This window comes from Ictidomys tridecemlineatus, chromosome X (assembly GCF_052094955.1).
Source record: "Ictidomys tridecemlineatus isolate mIctTri1 chromosome X, mIctTri1.hap1, whole genome shotgun sequence".
NCBI classification, from domain to species: domain Eukaryota; kingdom Metazoa; phylum Chordata; class Mammalia; order Rodentia; family Sciuridae; genus Ictidomys; species Ictidomys tridecemlineatus.
In genome coordinates this window covers 104,338,206-104,361,828 of record NC_135493.1, presented here as the reverse complement: position 1 = coordinate 104,361,828, position 23,623 = coordinate 104,338,206, and the positions used below count along the sequence as shown (strand labels likewise).

The following is a 23,623-nucleotide window of genomic DNA, read 5'->3' as shown; positions in this document are numbered from 1 at the left end:
TGCATGATAGTAGCTGCTAGAATATATTAGGTGCAGACAAATTTCAGTGGGAGTGTCCGTCATCATGAATTAAATTTTTAAGTGAAGTGGCCCAAATAACAAGAATGGGATGGAGCAAAACACGTATATCATAGTACAGAAGATTTGGAATTCTTCCAAATCTGTCATCCTTTAATGTAAGTACTTTTAGGAGCAAAAGCAGAGCCTGGTTGATAGAATGATCTTGGGAAATGCTTTCCAAGGACAGCTTTAAACAGTCTCTGTTAGCTTCTTGTTGCTGAGACTAAAGTACCTGACAAAAATCGCTCAGAGAAGAAAAAGCTCATTTCAGGCTCATGGTTTCAGAGGTTTCAGTGCATGGTCAGATGACTCTGTTGTTCTCCTTCTGAGCTGAGGTTCAACATCTCTACAGGAGAGCATGGTAGAGTAAACGTGTGCAGTTGTGACTGTTAGGAAGCAGTGAGAGAGAGGAAGGAGACAGGGCAAAATTATAATCTCTAAAGGGACACCCTGAATGACACCTACTTCCTAAAGCCATGCCCTACTTTTCCACTGTTACCACCCAGTAATCCATTCAAATTATTAATCCATCAGGTGAAATAATCTATTAATTAGGTCACAGCCTTCATCATCTAATCATTTCAACTCTGAACATTCCAGAATTAAGCACACAGGCTTTTTTGGTGATACCTCATGTTTAAACCATAATGCAGTCATACTCAGACTTGATATTCTGAAGGTTTTTATTTTAGATAAATTGGAATTTAAAAGCAATAAGATATATCCCATTTTAAAATAATGAAATATAATGTAGGCCAATGGATAATGCCTTTAACCATTCTAAAGGGTTGAAAATTACTGGGAAAACATTATTAAGCTTTTCAAAAAATTATCACAGATGATAAATGTTAAATACTAGTTGAAAAACAATAGTTTCACTGGTACAACTGTGGATTTAAAAGTCTTTGTATACCTTTATCTTAATACATTTCATTATTAATAGTTAGAAAGCAGAGAGATGATAGAGTTTATTGAGAAATGCCCTCAATAGGGTAAGTATAATTCTGCTATTTAGGATAGTATCAGTGTGGTTCTTCATCATGTAGCACCTTGGAACATTTCAGGTACATATTTTGTCTAATAAATAGTTGATGACATGGTTCTCTGCATGACGTTGATGAGAAACTATTTTTGATCTAGTTTCCATGAAGCCCATAGGTTTCTCAAAATTAGGTTTTCCACTGGCATGATTGCAGTAATGTCTACTGGAGTTTAAAATTGTACCTATTTTTTTTTCAAGAACAAGTTGTAAATCCTGTAAAATTGCAGTGTCAAGCCTATAGCTTTCATTGGAGTTAATGTTGAAGGAATAGCTGACTAGCTTCCTACCAGGGAATATGAGGGTATTTAGAGCCCATCATGCCTAAAGCCTTTTTCTTAAGTGTAAACATTGTATATATTAACCCAGGGAGTTAAAACACAGGCAGCTAAAGTGAACTGGATCTTTTCAATCTGTGATAATATGTCTGTCTCTTTATCATTATCATGAAACCATTCAGTGGGGCAGTTTGAACCAAGTTAGCTTTCAATTAGGTTGGCCCTATATTGGCAGGTGTAAGCTATTAGGAAAAAATATTTTTAATGGACATTTTTTTACATGAATAATTTGTTTTACATCCATAATTTGATATTATGATAACCTATTAAACCTTAGAGCTTTTGATGCTATTTTTCTATCATACTCGCATAAAACAACAACCTCAGTTGAAATTAAATCCAACTATTCACATGCTATTTACCTTCACTCAAAGTGGTTGAGCATTATTGGAATAAATTTTACTACTTTTACTACTTTATGGTTACATATCTCCAGTGGATATGCAGTAGTGCCACACAATCCTACTTTTCTAGGACATTCAATTGGCCACACTCAGAGCAAAATGGACAAAAAAATATCTCAACCTTTGAACTTCCTATTCTCTTTCTACACCCTTCACACTCATCAGTGAAACATTCAGCTTACCTTTTCTCCCACTTCATATTATTTTAAATGATTTATTGGAATGGAAGAATCTCATGTGTCTATCACTGTTTTACATTTTAATTTTACCTCCTTTAATAGTACATGAATTCCAACTAATACTGCCTAAAGCCACTTCCAACATTTGTTTTCCAGCCACCCCTCAAAGATGGTTCCTTCAATGGATTTTTCTCCTACATCACATATCTTTCTTTCACTATGGGATGATTCCCATGAATATGTAAACACATCCTTTTATCACACATGCTACAAAACATGTTTCCTTACACCATGGCTTTATTGGCAAGACAGATAATTCCTTCTCACAGTTGTTTTATTTAGTATTTTTGTCATTTCACTTCTGTTTTCCTTCTAACCCAAACCAAATGACATTTTCACTCCTTGCAAAATGACTATTACTAATGAGTGCTATGCTACCAATTCTCGTGGTCATTTCTCAGTTCTCATCTTACCTGACCTTTTGTGTAATTTGATCCAGTTGATCACAACTTCCATTTCTAAATGGTTTCCCCTGGCTTCCTGCCAACCTCTTTACTGCCTAATTTACATTACTGCTTACTTTTTTTTTTTCCTGTTTGACTCCAGTATATTGGAGTTTAAGCCCTCAATCCTGAGCCCTCTTCTCTTTTTTCCCTCCACAGGTTACTATATCTCATTCCATAGCTTTAGATAAAATCTATTGATGGCTCCTAAGTATATGTCTGTAACTCAGATTTGTCTTACACCCTTCCTATCTATATTATTATCTGTTTGTACATAAAAATTATCTAAACTTTAGTGACTAAAACAACATCTATTATATCTTCTGTGAGTCTGGGGTCTCAGCTTGGATTGATGGTCCTCTGGCTCAGTGTCTCTCAATAGGATATAGTATATTTGCAGGCGCAACAGTCGTCTCAAGGTTTGAATGGGGTAGGATCCACTTCCAAGTTCACTTGATTGTTGTTGGCAGGATTCAGTTGCTTGAAAGTTATTGGACTGAATATTTTGCTGGATGTTAGCCAGAAGCCACCTGCATTTTCTTGCCACATGGGCTTTTCCCCATGGTAGCTTTCAATAAAGTAGCTGACTTCATTAAAGTGAGTAAGAAAGTGTCAGCAAAATGGAAGTCAGTGTTTCATAACTGAATCTCAGAAGTGACATCCCTTCACTCTTGCCTTATTAGTGAGTCACTAGCTCCATCTCTCACTAAAAATTAAGGGATTACACAAAGAAATGAAAAAACAGAGTAAGGGATGATTAGAGTCTGGCCATGCTGATATGAGTTGAGTATCCCTTATCCAAAATATTTGGGACAAGAAGATTTTTAGATTTTGGATGCTTTATTTTTGCATTGTGCAATATTTGTATATATATTGAGATATCTTGGGGATGAGATCAGAGTTTAAACACACAATTCATTTATTTTTCACATACACCTTCTACACATAACATAGCCTGGAGGTAATTTTCTAAAGTATCTTTGGTGTGCCTCCAGTTTGGCTGTGACTCATCATAGGAGGTCAGGTGTGGAATTTTTTACTTGTGGTGTCATATCAATGCTCAGAAAGTTTTAGAATTTGGAACATTTGGGATTTTGCATATTTGATTAGGGAAGCACCATCTGCATATCTAATTAATTTGGACATAACAAAAGCATCACAATCTTAAAGTATCCAAAACATAACACATCTTACTATTAGCTTCTCAAGCTTGCTGTTTCCCCAGCCTTCCCCATTTCAGGTAATGGTAACACAATACATCTTTATTCTGTGGCCAAACCAGCCCAGGATTAGATACTTGTACTTACTGCATTAGATTCCAACATTATTGATGTCCTTATTACCCCCACCCCATTTTTATTCCGTTATAGTCCATTCTTCACATCTTAGGTGAACTTTTAGAAAATGTGTAGCATTTTATTACTGCCTGTGTTAATGTTCTGGAGTTGCCATAACAAATGACCACAAACTGGGTGGCTTAAAACAATAGAAATTTATTCAGTCACAGTTCCAGAAGCTAGAAATCAAAATCAAGGTGTTGGTAAGGTCATATTCTCTTGAAGGTTCTAAGGTATGATTCTTCCTTATCTCACCCTGACTGCTAGTGATTACCAACATTCTTGGCTTTCCTTTGCTTGTAGCTGCATAACTCCAATCTCTGCCTTCCTTGTCACTTGACTTTCCTTCCTGTGAGTGTGTGTCTCTCTCCTAATAAGGACAGTAGTAATTAGATTTAGGGCTGACTCTAATCCATTATGATGTCATCTTTTCTAAATTATATCTGCCAATATCCTCTTTATTTATTTTTTTATTGTACAGACTAATGGAATTTACTGTGTTATTTCCATATATGTGTACATCATTAATCATGTCCATTCACCTTTCTACCATTGCTCTCTCCCTACACAACCCTTCCCAGTCCCTAGTAATCCCTTTTATACTTTCAGATTTGACTTATTTTTCGTTCCTCATTTCCACATGAGGCCATGCAATTCTCGTCTTTCTGTGTCTACCTTATTTCACATCACATAATATCCTCCAGTTTTGCCTACTTTTTGCAAATGACAACAATTAATTATTCCCATATAGTCATAGACTAAATAATACTCTAGTGTGTACACGTAGTATACTATCTTTATCCATTTTTCTGTTGATGGGCACCTGGGCTGATTGTACATGTTAGCCATCAGGAATGCTACCAAAATAATCATGGGCATGCAGGTATATACATAGATATGCATTATGCTATTTCCTCTGTTATATATCTAGGAGTAACATAGATGAATCATATGGTAATCCTATTTTTTAGATTTTTAAGGAATTTTCATATTGTTTCCCATAGCATCTGTACTAATTTGCATTCCCACCAACAGTATATACAGTTCCTTTTTTCTTCATATCTTTGCCAACTTTTGCTGTATTATTTTTTATAATAGCTGTTCTGATTGGATTAGACAGAATCACATGTAATTTTGCTTTGCATTTCCCTGCTGTCTAAAGATGTTCAGCATGTTTTCATATATTCTTTGCCATTTGTATTTCTTCTTTTTAGAAGTGTCTATTCAAATCACTTGCCCATTTTTTAAATTGAATTACTTATATTTAAGGTTTTCTTTTCTTCATATATTCTGGACACTAACCCTTTGCTTTATGAATTAGATGGAAAAGATCTTTTCCCTTTCAGTAGATTGCCAAGACCCTATTTCTGAATAAGATCAAATATACAGGTTCTCAACGTACCTTTTTGCGTGATGCAACTGAATTCACTACCATTTGTTATTTTAAATTATGAATGGCTTTTAACTACAAATAGAATAAAATATAAGCTGCTTACTCTTTTTAATTTTTTAAAATTTGTTTTAATTAGTTATACATGACAGTAGAATGCATTTATGTACTTTTATATACATATATGGGATATAATTACTCATATTTCTGAGTGTACATATCACAGAATCATATTGGTCATATAGACACACACACACACACACACACATACACACACACATATATATAAATAATGTTTTGTTCTACTATCCTTCCTATCCTCACATTCCCCTCCCTTCACCTCCTTTCACTTCCCTCTACCTAATATAAGGTAACTCTATTCTACTCTAGTGCCCCCTGCCTTATTGTGAATTAGCATCCACATATTACAGAAAACATTCGGCCTTTGGTTTTTCAGGATTGGCTTGTTTACTTAGCATTATAGTCTCAAATTCCATCCATTTACTGGCAAATGCCATAGTTTCACTCTTCTTTAAAGCTGAGAAATATTCCATTGAATTATACATAATTACAATGGAATATACAAGCACACGTGTGTGTGTGTGTGTGTGTGTGTGTATGTGTGTGTGTGTGTGTGTGTATCATATTTTCTTTATTCATTCATCTTGTGGAGAACACCTAGCTTGGTTCCATAGTTTAGATAAGCAAAGCTGCTTACTCTTTTCATTAAGCCCCTATATGAATTGACCTCAATTTGTTCTAGTCTTAAGGCCTTTGCATTTCGCTTCCCTGTTTTTGGCTATTTCCCTCATTATTTAAGTCTCAAATTACAAGCAACTCTAGGAGAAGTCAGAACAGTAATTTCTATACCCCATCACCATTATCACAATTTGTGTCATTAACTGAAATATATTAATTATGAGTTTGTGTTTTGCCTAGCAAAAATGTAAACTTGATGAAAGTAGCACATGAATATGTCTTGTTTCTTGTTACATCTCCAATACACTGATATCCCAGACAGCGCTTGGCATTTTGGTCATTGAGCTTATAGTACCATTACAACCTCAAAAAGGAAGATGAAATTCAGAACATGCAAGTAGATTCTGGGAAGTAGTGGCTACCAAATGCTCATTTACATCTATAATCTTCTGAGCTTATGGGGTGATAAGAATTGATGTGTAGTATTTCTAGATGTGGTGGTAAGAAGAACAGTCAATCTTAGAAGTTAATTCTTAGAAGAACTCCAAGCAAAGAAAACTGTATTTTAAGTGCTGGGAAGTTAAGAAGCAACCAGAACAAACAGGCATACAGCAATTTATATTCTCTTTGAGGATATAGTGCAGCTTCTGTGATAAAGAAGCAGGAGCCTCAGATAGTGAAAATCTTTGAACTGAGTGACTATAGCCAATATCTAACTGAAAACCACATAAATATCACATGGAAAAAATTTCAGGTCATGCAGCACAGTTTCCAGAGAAATCATGTCATTTGCAAGTGTATCATTGGCTATGGATTGTTTGTTTATTTGCATATATATTTAAATATACTTGCATCAAAATGTCAGGACTATTTTATTGATTAAAAAATTATCATTAGAAGATAAACTATTTTTCTAGCTGCATGATCTTGAGAAAGGTCCTCTTTAGAGACAAAAACACAATTTAACTGATAATTTGGAAGGAGTAACAACATAGTATATGTAAAATACTTAGATACAGCACTGATACTTAGCGCTCAACAAAAATTAGCAGTTATTATTAGCAATCATTGAAAACAAAACGTTTAAAATAAGATATGATATCATACATAATACTACAATTATCTGTAGTGCTAAAGATACATGAAAGTATTCCTGTTAGCTTTCTGGCTTTTGAAATGTACTAGTTTTCTTTTATAAATTATCCCAAACTTAGTAGCTAAAAACACCATGAATTTATTGTTATAATTCTAAAGGTCAGAAGTATGAAATTTAAGGGGCTCAAATCTGAGTGTTGGCATAGTTGGTTCTTGTGGTGGCTCCAAGGGGGGAACCATTACTTCAGTCTTTCATTTCCTAATGGTTGTTGGTATCTGATATGCTACTCTGTACTTCCATCATCACATGGCCTTTTCCCTAACTTTGGCATTCTAGTCATCCTTTTATAAGGATCTCTGTGATTACATTAAGCTCACATTGCAATCTAGGATTATCTCCCCCTCTTAAAATTCTCAACTGAATCATATCTTCAGAATCTCTTTTGCTATGTAAGATAACACATTTATCTGTACTGGGGATAAGAACATGAGCATATTTGGTGCCATTTTATTGTCTAGTACAAATGAATTCACTCTTAATTTTAACTTATTTTGAAACAAAGTTTAATCATTGATTTTTCCTTTTTAAGAGGATTCTATTGACCCAGTGGCACATACAAAAAAGGCTTAAATTCCTTTACCTGGCAGCTACAGTTGTTATTTATCATGGAGTAGCCTCAGGTGACTACTAAGCACCTTTATAAAAGGTTATTATTTTTTTTCCTGTGTTCCAAAGTCTCACAACTTTTTCTCTAATAATATTAATTATTCTGATTAGTGATTACACTTGTGGTCTAAGGGAAACTAGCCATGGCACAGATCATTTGGAGATATCTTTGCTTTTGACAACTGGATAAAGATGATGCTGGCATCTATTGGTGTTTTGGTCAGCTTTTTTTGCTGCTGTGACTAAAAGACCTAACCAGAACAATTGTAGGAGAGAAAAAGTTTATTTGGGGGCTTGTGGTTTCAGAGGTCTAAGTCCATAGACAGCCGGCTCCATTCCTCAGAGCTCCAGGTGAGGCAGAACACCATGGTAGAAGAGTGTGGAAGAGGGAAGCAGCTCGCATAATGATCAGACAGCAGATAGATTCCACTTGCCAGATACCAAATATATACCCCAAAGGCATATCCCCAATAACCCACCTCCTCTAGCCACACCTGATCTATCTTCAGTTAACACTCAGTTAATCCCATGAGGGAAATCATTCACTGATTGGTTTAAGGAGCTCACAGCCCAATCATTTCTTCTCTAAACATTTTTCCGTTGTCTCACACATGAGCTCTTGGGGGGTATACTTCACATGCAAACCATAACAAGTGGGTAAAGACACTGAATCTTCCTAAACTTTTTATAATGCACAGGATAGGACACCACAACAAAGAAATATCTACCCAAGAATGTTACTTTCACTGTGGTTGAGAATCCCTGCCATAGAAAATTTTAAGAAATACTATTGGTGGGTGGGAAAACTAATAACTTCTAGGCCACTGTGCCCTGTACAAAATGTAGTGCAGAGACCAACAGCTTTGACATCACTTGTGTTTGTCACACTCATTGAAAGCTCCCAAAGTGTTTCAACTTGAACCCAAGGCTGAGAAGCACTACCTTACATTTTCTCCCACCATTCTATTCTCCTGAAAAGTTGGTATGGCTAAGAATATGTAGAGTTTAATCAGAACAATGAAAACAATGTCACATATATTGCAGCTCTAATTAATATAAAGACACTTTTTCTTGAGAGTTGCAGTCAGTTTCCTCAATGTATTGAATTTTTAGCACACAGAAATATGATAAGGGTCATGCTTATCCAACTATCCATTAAATATATTGGCAGAAAGAACTCACTAAGGAGGGCAAACCCACTCAGCTAGGATCATGTTTGCAGCTGCAAAGAGCAAAGATGGAATATATTTGCTTTTCCTCCCTAGCTTTGTCACATGCCTCATCCAATCTGCTGATTTCAGAACCAAAAAAGTTTCTTTGGTGTGAACTTTTGCAGCTGAATTACAGTGGAGGGCATGATGAATACCAAAGGCATAAGAAAGGTGAATTAGCAAAGTGGCAGTTGGAAACTCTAGTGTTTTTATTTATGCCCTCTATTCTTGTGTGCAGTGCATTTTCCATTTTGGCTAGTCAGTTTCATCCATTTACTGGATTTTCTTCTGTCAACAAATAACTATGAATTATATTGAATTTCACAGAATTTCCTGACAGCGTATGAAATATTTTCATTTTTTCCAATAATTCTCAATAATTTAAGTGTGGAATTATTACATATAGTTAATTTAGTTAAGACTATAGGTATGAACCTAGCACTATAAATGCTCGGTGGCTTAAAACACTAAAAGTAATAGAGACCCACCCAACTCAGCACCAATGTTTAATATGTGTAACAATAATTATATATTATTATAGCTGATTTTCACATTAATCCTCTGAGGTGGAGACTATTCCTTTATCCATTTTATAGATGAAGGAAATGAAACATGGTGAGGCTAAACTTCAGCAATATGTTTAAGTTTGTAAAGATAATAAGAAATTGAGCTGGGCTTCATTGTATATGACTTCTGGTCAGTTTTTGTGGACAAGTATCAGCCAGGGCCAGTGATTTTCTGAGCTATAGTTTATTACATTAACCAACTTTATACTTTGTAGAGGATGAGTCCATAAAATTTAAAGGACTTTGATATTAAGCCTTACTCTAGCAAGATGCATCCCAACTAGCATTCCCCTAAGATAAGGAACTCCTCTGCTTTTCCAAAACTAAAAGAAAGGTCTAGTGTCTTAAAATACATTTAGTTGCTTTTGTTGATGATAATGTTAGGAAATTGACTTTTTCTCTTTATCTTTGCAATTTCACTGATTTCTTATTTAGCTGCCTTGAAGATGTCTTTATATTGTTCACATAGATTCTGATTAAAACTCCATGATACCAAGCACTGACTAGAATACAAAATCTAACCAAAGGTAATTTATTATAATTTCTTTAAAAATTTATTGAATATTGACAATTCATAATTGCATATATTTATGAGGTAAATATATGCAACATGCTATTACTGAACCAATTCAATTAACATATTCATCACCTCAAATGCTTATCTTATTTAAACTTTTAAAAATACTTTCCTCATCCTAAAGCATTTATTGACCCACTTGCTTATAGTAATTGATTGTAGTGGCAAAGCATAGTTTTTAAAATATATGAACATGTCATTTTATTTACATAAGTCATTAATGAGGGGTTTGGAAGACATGTTAGAGGTGACTCAGAGGAGTTGTCAGATAACCACAAATGCACAGTAAAGGAACATTGAAGGGACTTGACCACAGTAGGTCTATCCATAGGGCAATTATCAATTGCATTCCACTGGACACAAATAATTTGCATATCTACAGATAAGAATTATTTGTATCACTTTTAGCTTCCTGGATGAATGTTTACTTTATCCCTACAGAGTTTTAAGGTATCCTGTTCAAAGACAAAGATGTGCATATAGGATCAGATCATCTCCAGAGACTCTAATTTTCTACTGAAAAGAATGTCTTCTAATCCCTATTGTTTATTCTAGGATCTCAAATATTTCCTTAAAGTAGTGCTGTGTGGATTCACTTACTAGCATATTTCTTCTATAGTATACATTTCATTCTTTCAATTCTCCAATAAATACTTACTTAAGCCCTATTATCTGCTTGGTGCAGTCTAAAGGGTGTTGTAAACTGACCAGGAAATATGTATGTGTTTGGATGGGTGGGTGGGTGTTCAATTGTCTGTTCAGAAACTATTTCATCCCTTGATTCTGATTCATCAGATGTGGAATAGGATCCAGTAGTACCACATTTTTTTAAAAAAATATTTAATTGTAGATGGACACAATACCTTTATTTAATTTATTTTTGTATGGTGCTGGGGATTGAACCCAGGGCTTCACACATGAGAGGTGAGTGCTCTACCACTGGGCCACAACCTCAGCCCTGTCCAGAAACTATTTTAATTAAATAGTGATTGCTATCCTAGTATTCTTATTTGTGACCCATTAAAATGGAACTTATGACTGAGAATATTAGAAATCATTGTAGGGAGTAAATATTTGGTATAATGTGCTTTATCAGGATGACCCTTGGATTTAGAAAGGTATTTTTTTGACTTACAGAATTAGAATTATACTAAATCATATTGATTCTTTTTTTGTTTTTTTTTTTTTTTGGTATCCAATCAAGGCTTTATTAGAACTTGTGCTCAAGTACTAGGGAAACTTCATAGGTTAGGGTTCACAGGACTGCTTACTGGGGACATGAGCAGCAAAGCTTACATTGACAAAAAGGGTAAGCTCACAGAGGTACACTGTCAGGTGTTGTAAATGGCCTCCAGATTTCTGCACATACTGCACTTATCTTGTCAATCTTTGCTTTCAGCATTAAGGTTTCCTTTTTTTTGGCTAAACAGGAGAAGTTTATTTTCTCTCAATTTGGAGGCTAGGAGGTCCACGAGCAAGGTGTTGGCAGAGTTGGTTTCTGAGACCTCTCTCATTAATTGACAGATGGCCATCTTTGAGTCTTTACATGGCCTTTGCTCTGGGCCTGTCACCAGTTATGTTGGATTGGCCTACACCCATGGCCTTGTTTTAACTGATGACCTTTTAAAGGTCCCATCTCCAAGTATAGTCACATTTTGAGTTACTGGGGGCTAGGACTTCCATGTATGGTTTTCAGGTCATATTGATTCTTGAATACACTGTGGCAATTTTTTTCCTTCAAACTTTTTCTAAGAAAATTTTAAAGTGGGGTAAATACATATATATTTTTATGAAAAGAAAGACATGCTTTTTGATTTCAGTTGGGTAAGTAACAACATAGAAGAAAATCTAAATCAGTGTAATTGCTAATGACAATAAATTTCATGTGATATACTGTGTTTTATTTCTTTGTAATCATCTAAACTAATATTATTTTTAAAGATCATGCTGTGTATATAGCATTATATTTGACCTTTGTCTCTTCACATTTTATTGTGACCATTTTCCCAAGTAATAAACATCAAAAATATATGTGAGGACTAAATAACATTCCATTTAAAGATAATACTCTATATTTTAATAGTCATTTATATTAATGATTTTTAATTAATTTCATTTTTTACACAACTGAAGCACAACTTTTTTACAGACTCTATTTACATTCAATATTTTTTTTCATCCTTTGAATTGTGTCTTTGTCTATAAGATTGGTCTCTTGCAGACAGTATATAGTTGTATCTTGTGTTTTGATCCATTTTTATAATCTTTCAATTGTAGGGAGCATTTGTATTCTGTATTATGAAGAATATGCATTTTGGGTTTACTGGCAATTTGAATTTTTCATGTTTAATTCTGTTTTGATTTTCATTTAGATGATTAATCTTCTATTGGTCTTCATCTATCTGGGAGTTTTGGGTTTTTTTGTTTTGGTCTTCCTCTTTGTGCAGTTTGAGTATTCTTTGTAGTGCTGGCTGAGTTGCTCTGAATTCTTTTAGTTTATTCTTGTCGTGGAAAGTATTTAGTTTAGCCATGTTGGTTGACAATTGTTTTCTTTTAGAGCTTGGAATATCTCATTCCAGGCCCTTATTGGTTTTCATATCTGAGTTGAAATTTCAGAAATAAGGCTTATTGGTTTGCATCTAAATGGTACCTAGTGTTTCTCTCTTGCAGCTTTTAATATTCTTTCCATATTTTGTATGTTAGACATTTTGATTATAATATGTCTTAGGAAACTTCTCCTCTGATCAAGTCTATTTGGGGTTTTTATATGTCCTGTGTTTGGCTATCTCCTTTCTGATATGTGCAAAGTTTTCTGTGACTATCTTATTAAACACTTTCTTAATATCTTTAGCTTGAATCTCCATGTTCTATTCTATCCCTTTGATTCTCAGGTTTGGTCTTGTTGTCTCCACGATGATGATGTTCTCCTCATGTTCCTGTATGTTCTGATTATGCTCTATTATTTACCCCTTTATGATATTCTGTATTCTAAAATTCATATATCCTCTCTTTAAGGCCTGAGATTAGGTGTCCAGACACAGAAATTTTCTTTTTTTTTAATTGGTTGTTCAAAACATTACAAAGCTCATGACATATCATGTTTCATTCATAGATTCAAGTTGGTTATGAACTCCCATTTTTACCCCAAATACAGATTGCAGAATCACATCTGTTACACATCCACATTTTTACATAATGCCCTATTAGTAACAGTTGTATTCTGCTACCTTTCCTATCCTCTACTATCCCCCCTCCCCTCCCCTCCCATTTTCTCTCTCTACCCCATCTACTGTATTTCATTTCTCTCCTTGTTTATTTACCCGCTCCCCTCACAACCTCTTATGTGTGATTTTGTATAACAATGAGAGTCTCCCTCCATTACCATGCAATTTCCCTTTTTTCTCCCTTTCCTATGCAATCTAATCTGTTGGTAATGGTCTCAGGTAAATTTTTAACTTGATTGATTGTGTCTTTGATTTTCAGGAGATCTGACTGGAATCTTTCCAATATTTCTATCTTTATTGAAGTGGTCTTTCATCTTCTGTATTTTTCTTTCTTAATTCACTCTGTGGATCTTCCTTTAGTTTATTGAACATTTTAATAATCAGTTTTATAACTGTCGTTAGAGTTTCTTCCTCTTCTATATCTGTGGATATTTGCTGGAGGATTGTGAATTTTTGTGGGGAAATTTGGTTGCATATTTTCTCATATTTTCTGAGGTCCTAGACTTGCACATCAATTAATGTGGATTCCCCTTTATCTCTGTTCTTATGTGTGTAGTTCTTTTCTATTGTAGGATTTCTCTCTATTTTTCATATATGAATAGATGTCAAGGGGTAGTCCTTTGATTGTTCCTCCTTGAGGTCTGGTTTTTGTTTCCCCAATTCTATGAGTTGAAGTAATGTTTAGAACATGTATGAAGTCAGATCAGCATTGATTAGATGAATTTTGAATGTTTCTCAGCAGCAGGATCTCTACCCTGTGATCTTGAGTTGTCTCACTTTCCAACCCCTCTTAGAGGGAGAAGGTAGGCAGGAGTAGCGTTATTGTCAGCTGCCAATGTATAGTTTTGAGATAAATATCCAGTGTCTACTTTAGTATCTACAAAACTAATTGTCACCTATATAAAAATGGTTGGGTCCACATTTAACATCAATACCAGCAATGCAAAACTGTGGCTTAGATTATGCATCGAACATCAGATGTCTACCATGTTGTTCACTGTATTATTAATCACAACAATATGAATGGAGTATGAAATACATAAACTATAACAGTCAATTATTTAGTTGGATTACAGTTTCTTAAACAAAATAATATAGGATGTTAATGTGAAAGAAAGTTTGAAATATTTTTTAAAAGTGATGAAAGGACGGGTAGGTGGTAGCTACCAGATGTCAGCTGTAAAAATGAAGGAATAAAAGATTTACATAAAGTAGTAGAATAAAGAGAAAACATTAGAACAGGAAAATGTAGCTGTTAGTGGGGGAAGAGAGTGATGAATAGGAAAACCAGCCACTGTAAGATCAAAGCAGCTCAAGGCCATGTATAATTCCACCCTACCTAAGACAAATCAAGGCTAAATCATAAATAGGTACAGAAGGAGGCAATTAACATGAAAGTACAATTATATTAACATATATATTTTTTTTCAAACCAATTCATACAATAAGTATACAAACACACACACACACACACACACATACACACACACACACATCCACCCATATCATAACTTCACACAAAATCATACATAATGGAAAAAAAGTAAAAAGAAGTACAATATGATGAAATGATGTTTAAAAGAAATTTAAAAAGTAAAAATTTAAAAATATAGATTAAAATGTTAGTATAAAGAAATGAAAAAAGAAAGACATTTTTTTAAAATAATAAAAACATTGCTGTGAAATAAAGTGATTATTTCTGCTGAGTTGGTCAAAACTATTGGACAGGATGGATTTTCATTCTTGGTATTTGATTTTGGTTTTGTAACACTTGTGTCAAGGACTGGGGGTTGTTAAGCGCAACACCTTTTTGTTCCTCTCTTACCTGCCAGCCTTTGTGGCTAGGAGGCAAAAGCTGGTTGTAGTAGATCTCAGCTTTCAGTCTCCCACTATGCAGTGGGCTAGCACAATTTGGGTGTTGTCAAATTTTTTGTTTCTGTGGCAAGGATCTTGTGGAGTTTTAAATCGGAGATTCCAGTAGTTGGAGTTTAGTTTTGAGTGAACTTTGAAACTCTGTGGGTGGATGTTTGAGTATTGCTGCACATTTCTTATTGGAGGAAGAATTCTGGTATCTGGTAAAATATATTTTAAGGGCATTGAGACAAAATCTCCACTGGTTTCACTTTCACCATTTGAACATAAAATTCTGGGTATCTGCCCTGGATTTCAGACATTACTGGGTGGATGCCATAGCTCTAGCAACAGTGGGAACTTTCTCCCTTGGAATCTAGAGACCAAATGGTCTAAGCAAACTTTTGTTTGTGCTTATTTCAGTTTCTCTGGTTCAGGTACTTTCTGGGAATTGTTTGGGCAGCTGCAGCAGTTCCTAAACTCCTCTCTTCTTGTGGCGGTGGTGGTGGTGAGACTTTTGAAGGTGGTGGGTGTTGAGCAGCAAGCCTGTGCTTCCCCTGGCCATAGGACCACATTGGGCAGTTGCTTTATCTAGTAGCACATGAGTCAATTTTTTTTCCTATGGGGATACATCAGACAGCCTGAAAGCTATCCTCTCAAATAGCTTGAGAGAGAGCTCCAGGATCAGTGTGCACTTTCCCCAGCCACAAGAACTCAGCTGATGGTTACCTTCTCTGGTAGGGTGAAAGTGTGCTTTCCCCAGGGTTGGAGAGCTCTGCTATGGCTGGTATCCTGGGAGCCCAGCAGCCATTTTTTTTGAGCCCCAAACACTTCCCCTTCTGTGTGTGATTTTTGGAATTGCTTTCACTAATTCTCTTCCCCTACCAATTCCGTGTCTATTAAACTCAGTCTTCTTCTCTGATCCAGAGTTTACCCCAAGTCAATTCTTTATTCTCATAATTTCTTTATCCTCCCAGCCACACAGTCTCCATTGTTTTTCTGCTCTGCCCTTCCCCTTCTCTCCAGCCACTAGCAGCCTCTTGGGTGCCCAAGTTACCATTTCTGTAACACATTATTTCTTATGTTCACATGTCTGACTTCTGTGACTATAAAATTTTTTTTAACAGTTCAAAATTAAGTTTGAGTGAGTTCCCTCGGTTACCCACCTAAGATGCCATCTTCCCATTTTGTAGGTCTGGTGTCAAGGAACTCTTGACATGTGCAGTTTTCCTCTAATCCACCATCTTTCTTTGAGTCCTGTATGGTATTTTGATGTCTTGAGGATAAGTCCTACCTATTTTCTCTTTTATTCCTGAAAACACTTCAAATTTTCTTGTTCAAATTTAGTCCTAATTCATCAGGAAACACAAAAAGGAGGGAAATGGGGGTATGAGGGAATGAAATTGTGTGTTATGCATGTCTTAATATATTATAATGTATCTCATTATTTTGTAAAACTGTAACACCAATAAAGAAGTTCCATTTGGATTGTGTAATATCAACTTGAAAAAACATTGACATGTTTGCCAAAATGGAAAAGTAGTCAACATTTTTATCTTATAGTATATTTTCTGAGTTTTAATGTAATGAAGTATTATAATTTTTTGTAATAAACCTACAAATAATGAAAAAATGGATTATTCTTATTCCAATTTTTGCTTTTATAGTCATTATTATTGTCTATTTTTCATTGCCTAGCAATTTGAAATCAAAGCTAAATCATAGTGGTAATATTAACTATTCTTACAAGCATAATTATAGCTTTTAAAACTTATTAAGCTCCTTATTTTAGTTCTTATAGTTTAGTTTGTCAGTTTTAAAAGGTTTTCTATATTTTTGCAGTCATAGCCATAATTTTCTGTTCCTTAGAAGAAACTTGGCTCCTTGAAAGTTTGAAAGTACTCTTATCTCTGTTATTTTCTGCAGTCCACATTTTTTGAATTTATACTTTAAGATCATTTTGCATTTTAATTGTTCTTTGGTGTGTTGATAGTTTTATTTTGTTCATTAATTTTTGATAATTTATGTTCCAAAAAATAATTCATTCTGTATTTACTTACAAATTTTAAAAATTCAAAAAATCTCAAGTATTTTATGCCAGTTGTATATTCTATAGCCTCTTTCTTCTAAATTTGTTTATATCAGTCATGTTAATTTCTTAATTAGATGGATGTTTGGTGAATACTATTTAATACAGAGTTGGTCATAGTTTCATAAACATGATTGGATTCCAATCTGCCTCAGGATAGGGTTGGGACTTCTTGAAAGCTGAGCAAGCCCTCTTCTTACTGGCTTACTCTTAACCTCATTAGGTTCTACCCAGAAAGTATATCAGTTTTCTCATGGTATCTGTCGTCACTCTCAGCCATGTTGGTTTGCAGGGTATTCCATGGCATTTTAAAGCAGGTTCATTCATAACACACTCCACATTGTTTAATTCTCAGGAAAATATTTAAATAAAGGAGTACATATTTTTTGGACAAGGTCAATAGTCTTTTGAATATTTATATTTTTTTTATCGTTTTGTAGGGGAATCATATACCTGGAGATTTTATTGACACATCAACCTTTTATTCAGATGATGAATTAGGTTTTGGAAAACAGTATTGAAATTTGGTTAGAAAATCTGTACATTTAGCATTCCTTCCTCAGCCAGGCTTTGTAGGCACGATGGTCTTTTGATTAGAATTATTTTAAAAATAAAACACAGAACTGTGTCTAAGATACTATGTTAAAAATTATTTAGTGACATAAAACTTAAATTACATAATCAAAACACTTGCCCCATCTCAAGTAGGTCTGTATTGAATTGGTTGCCAAGTATATAGCTATATTTTCACTAACGTTTTCTCAAAGGCACCATGTACTCTTTTTGTTTTTCTTTCCTATAATTTTTTATCAACCAATTTTAATACCCTTTCAATTGTAGTCATTAATGAACCCATTCTTCTTTTTCCAAAGCCCAATGCTACCTTGTAAATGTTGCCATGACCCCTCTCAGCGTCAATGAGGACTTTCCATAGACTCTCGAGAATTCACCTCCAGTAACATATATCCCTTCTCTAAAATTGTTGATTTCTATGACTCTTTTCCATGTGATCCTTGGCCATAGTGTCCACTTCCAAATCATTTTGTATCTTAGTACTTAGGAAAACATATAAACCATATAGGCAATCAATGCTTATATATATATATATATATATATATATATATATATATATATAAAATCTTCGTAGATTATGTTTAATTTTCCTCAGGATAATAATCAAATATCCATGATATAACAGACAAGTTTCTCTGTGACTAACTATTATAATTTTTTTGTAACTTTTAGTTTCAGCATTTGGAAGAGCCTCTGTTTATTCTCTCCATAGGGAATCTGTCTCTAAATTTTAACATGCATTACTTTATGTAAATTGAACACTTGGAAAAAAAAAACTTTATCTGTGTCATGCACAAATGGATACTTAATTTTTTATTAAATTAAAAAGGTTACTTCAATCCTGAATATAGTAATGTCAAAGCTTTATGGATTCAATCAAATAAAGTGGATCATTTTTTAACATAGTTAATTATTATCAGTCTGGATGGGAATGAGACAAAGGGGAAAAAAGTAGCATTTAAAATTGTCTAAAATTGAATGTCATTATTAAATACTGTAATAGTCACTATAAAGGCAATTATTTTCTTTAATTCTTGTAAAACTTTGAAGTAAAAGTTTGACACCTCAATATATTGGGAAAATAAAAAAACCAATCTAGTTCTATCTCATTTCAAAACCCATTTTCTCTGCTTTATAAATACAATAATACAAATGAATGCACCTTCTCTCCATTTCATTTCCAGGCTTACCTTTGTATTCATTCACTTGTATTTCTCTGCCTATAAGAGGGTGTGTCCCAACTTCCCCATGCAGATATTTCTTTATTTCTAATTTTACCTACCTTTTCGCTGTTTATCCTGTGTTTTAATTATGGATGGACACAGTACATTTATTTATTTATTTATTTATTTATTTATTTATTTATTTATTTATTTTTATGTAGTGCTGAGGATTGAACCCAGTGCCTCACACATCCTAGCTGATCTTTCAACTTCTGAGCCACCGTCCTAGCTGTTCATCCTTTGCTTCATTGTACAAGAATATCTTGGCCTTTTCCACCTTCTGTTATAATTATCCTTCAATTCTCTACCCTCAGTGGTGGGTTTATTTATAAGCCTATTCTACTAAGCCCTTGGATAATATTTTTAATTAAATACAAGTTAATTCTAATGGTAGGGTCCGCAGACAATTTAAATTCAAAGTAATATTGCATATCTCTCCATCCTCATTTCGCAAAATGTCTTCGGTATCTGTACAGATTAGCAAATAGTATCATAATAGATCTTATATCTCAAACCATGTGCTTTAGAATTTTCCTTTTATTGTTACTTCCTTTAATATCATTATGTTCTATTTTTTTGTGTACTATTTTGTTCTCCCACTATTTAATCTTTTTTCTTAAGGCTAACTCTCTTCCTCCTCTTATTTTCCACTGCCTGATAGTTAATTTCTTCTACCTTTAACCTATGATTCATGAAACAATTCTCATTATTATCTTATGAACATTTATTGGCTCTTTAATGTCATTACTGTAAGAATCTTAGGATTGTATGAAAGGGGGGCAGGAAGAATCTGAGTTATCTATATTTGAAGAAAACTGTTTCATATATATATATATATATATGAAACAGTTTATATATATATAGTTTATATATATATTTTTTTCATGACTTAAAAATAGTTGAAGAAATGAAAGCTGTATAAAATGTTCTTGTATAATTAAGCTTGATAATAGATGAGCACAAAATTATTCTAGGTGGCATGAAGGCAAAGTTCCAATTTTTTATTTACTATATCTTGTTACTAACACTCTGTATTGACATTTTCAACTGCTATCCTTATAGTCCACAACCTGTGATGTATTTACACTTCATTCCAGAAACTTGCCATTTCACTTCCTTGCTGTATTATCTTCCTATTTTTTTTTATTTGCTGCAACAAATTATCACCAACTTGAGTGGCCTGAAACAACCTCAATTTTTAACTTACAGATCTGGAGTTCATAAGTCCAAAATGAGTCTTACTGGGCCAAAATCAAGGTGTTAGAAAACCTGTATTTCTAGAGGAGAATAAGTTTACTTAACTTCTATTGCTGTTAGAGTCAACAAACATTGCTTGATTCATGGCCTATTATTTCATCTTCAAAGTACCTCTGACTTGTACTTCTAACTTTGGCTTCTATCCTTATATTTTCTTTCTCTGAATGTGATACATCTGCTGCCCTTCTCTAGGAAAGTTGTAACCATTTTAGGCAAACCTAAATTATCGTCTTCCACCTCAAAATCCTTAACTAATCGCGCGCGCGCGCACACACACACACACACACACACACACACACACACACACACATATATAGTCCCTTTGGTATGTAAGGTAACATGGTAACAGGTTCTAGGGATTTGGATGTGGACATGTTTGGTGGTAGTGGAGCATTATTCGCCCTATCACACTTAATGTTTCACTCATTCTTTGTCATGGACCCAGAATTCTCTTTCCCTTAGCAACTGTCTAATTCATGGTTGCGATGAAATACTTCTTTTGAAATCCCTTTCCAATGACTCCCCAGTCATCCAACCTGCTGCAGAATTAATAGATTGCTCCTTCTACTCCCTCAGCACATTATACTTACCATATGGCAACAGGACCAGTGTAATCAAGTAGGTAAGCATTTGTCTCCTTTATTGGTCTGTGAGCCTTCTTTATTACACTGTCTTGCATTGTCTTTGTGTTCTCACTTCACAATATAGCATGACATCTTGTAACTAGTATATGCTCAATAAGTTTATCAACTGATGAGTTTTAATACAATAATTGAGCTGCATATGATAGAAGCCATATTCATGTTCATTCATATATTCATCAGTTTTTTTCAGACAGCATTCATTAATTACTGGAAATAAAAAAAATTGAATAAAATGAACATGTACCCTGCAGGGTCATCAAGTCTAGCAAAATAGAAAAAAATATATAAGTATATAAGGCAATGGTATGGGAAAAGATGGAAAACTAAAACTGGTATATATAGAAAGTTTCACAGGGAGTGGATGTGAATTGATTATGTAATAGTATTAGTACTGCTACTAATAATAGCAGTAATCAACTACAATAACAATAGCAACTTTGATTTATTAACTTCTTTCTATGTGCCAGTCTCTTCTAGGCACTATGCTACATATACTGTTACAAAACTTTGCAAATAAAGAAACTAATCACAGAGAGGATAAATTATTTGTCCCTAAGCACACTACTGATAGATAGCAAAGCTGGGAGAAGAAAGGAGACAAACATAACTGCTCGTAAACACTATGATGTCATTATTCTGCATATGATTTAATAGGGGTTTATGTGAAGCCAATTGATGAGTGCTATTGTTAATAAGAATCAGGTAAGTGATTTTAGGTCCACCCTTCCAGAAATTGAAGCCTTTTAAAATTATTTTACTGATAGTATGAACTGTCAGTTACATGAGAACCTCAGTAAATGATTATCCAGTAGCTCCCTTTATAGTTTCGTTTTCTGTAGTTTCAATTTTTCTGTTAACCATGCTCTAAAAATATTTCACAATAATTCATGAGATATAAACTGCGTATTATTTTGGGTAGTGAGACAAAATCTTGCACTGTCATGAACAATTCCACTTGGAATGAGTGTATCCTCCTTTCTAGTGTATCCACCCTGTATATGAGATACTCCTATTACTAATTTTGTAGCCATCTCTGTTATCAAATCAACTGTGGTAGTTATCACAGTGCTTGCGTGCAAGAGGTCCTTATGTAGTATCCTAGCTGTATCACAATGCCCATATGATTTACCTCACTTCATCTTAACACATAGGCATTGTATTATCTTACTTTATCATGAGAAGAGTGAGTGCAGTACAATAAAATATTGAAAGATAACTGATGCAACTTTTATTGCAGGTCTGTAAAATTTTTGCAATTACAATAAAATTTAAAATAATTTCTATTAGTTGTTAATCTCTTTTGTATCTAATTTATAAATTAAAGTTTATAATATGTGTGAATATGTAGTGAAAGACACAATATCCACAGGGGTTGGTACTACCTGTGATTTCAGGCAAAACCAAAGGTCTTGGGAAATATCCCCTATTAATCAGGTGGGGCAATTGTATACAGTTGTCATTGTTTGTTCTGGGTAAGAATTTTCATTTTTTTCCATCAGTACATCAAAACTTAAATATCTATGACTAGACATATTTAATCCATCTTTCGATTTAAGATACAATAAATTTCTTCAAATACTTTTGTAGAGATTATTACTGATCAAGATATCAAGTCTGTGAAATGCGATGTAATTGTTTTTGTTTTCCCTAATACACAGAGTTTCAAGAGATTCAATTAAGGATCTTGATGTTACCAAATTGATGCTTTCTAAACCAATTTAATTTTAAGAAATAGAATTGCAAACTAGACTGTGTGCCTTATAGAAATGAAATGAGTAAGGAAATAGTATTTTGAACAAGGCTAAAGTAATAAGATAGTTAAGCTGGAAGGGCTTGCAGTGTATAGTTGGATCCTGGAGCTTCTTGGGCAGCACTGATTGAACTCACACTGAGAAAGGAACTGATTCTCACTGCTAACCTGAAGGCTGAAGATATCAACTTGTAGATTTCCTGCAGCTCCAGTTAGTGAGGTGGCTAGGAAATGCGATTTGGGTTTGAGGAATGCATGACTCAGGCTTACACTTTATGGTGGCAGTTTCTCAGATGTGTCTGATGAATCAACTCTTCAAACCAGATTTCATTTATGTCTTTATGTGAATCCAAGGTCCTTGGTTAGAAAACTGACAGAGGCTATCATCATTTAAAGGTGTGCTGTGATTAAAATACCTTATTTTCAATGTTATTTTATAAATTCTCTGATCTTTCTCACTAAAATAATGACAATGACACTTTGCTGCCAGTGAATGGATTTTGATTTTGTTTTGTGAATTAATATATATTTTAACAGACCTTTATTAATGTGAATGAATTAGCTATTGAAAATATTCAGATGTAACTGAGTCTCTGGGAGAGCAAAAATTGTTAAATTACCATTTCTGCTTCCTCTTTATTAAAGTTAAAGCAATGGAATGCTGGATGTGATCGGTCTTCATATGTCTTGCAAAGAAACTTGTGCTGTCATGGGTTGACAATATATGTGAACTATGTTCTGACTTGCTGCTTTTTGAAATTCAGTCTTTCAACTCTATTTCAGCCATATACAAAAAGAAAAGAAATACAGAGGAAGGTGATTGCTGAAGGCTGGGAAGTTGAGGAAAATGGGGGAATGTTGGTAAAAGGGACAAACTTGCAGATATGAGATGAATACATTCTGGGAATCTAATATACAGCATGGGGTACTGCATTATATACTTAATA

At 34.1% G+C, this 23,623-nt stretch overlaps 1 protein-coding gene across 1 annotated transcript in view; it reads left to right on the top strand.

Moving 5' to 3' along the window:
* Il1rapl1 (interleukin 1 receptor accessory protein like 1) overlaps positions 1-23,623 on the top strand; it is a 1,228,987-nt gene that overhangs the window by 164,048 nt on the left and 1,041,316 nt on the right. The gene's annotated exons all lie outside the window — the stretch shown is intronic.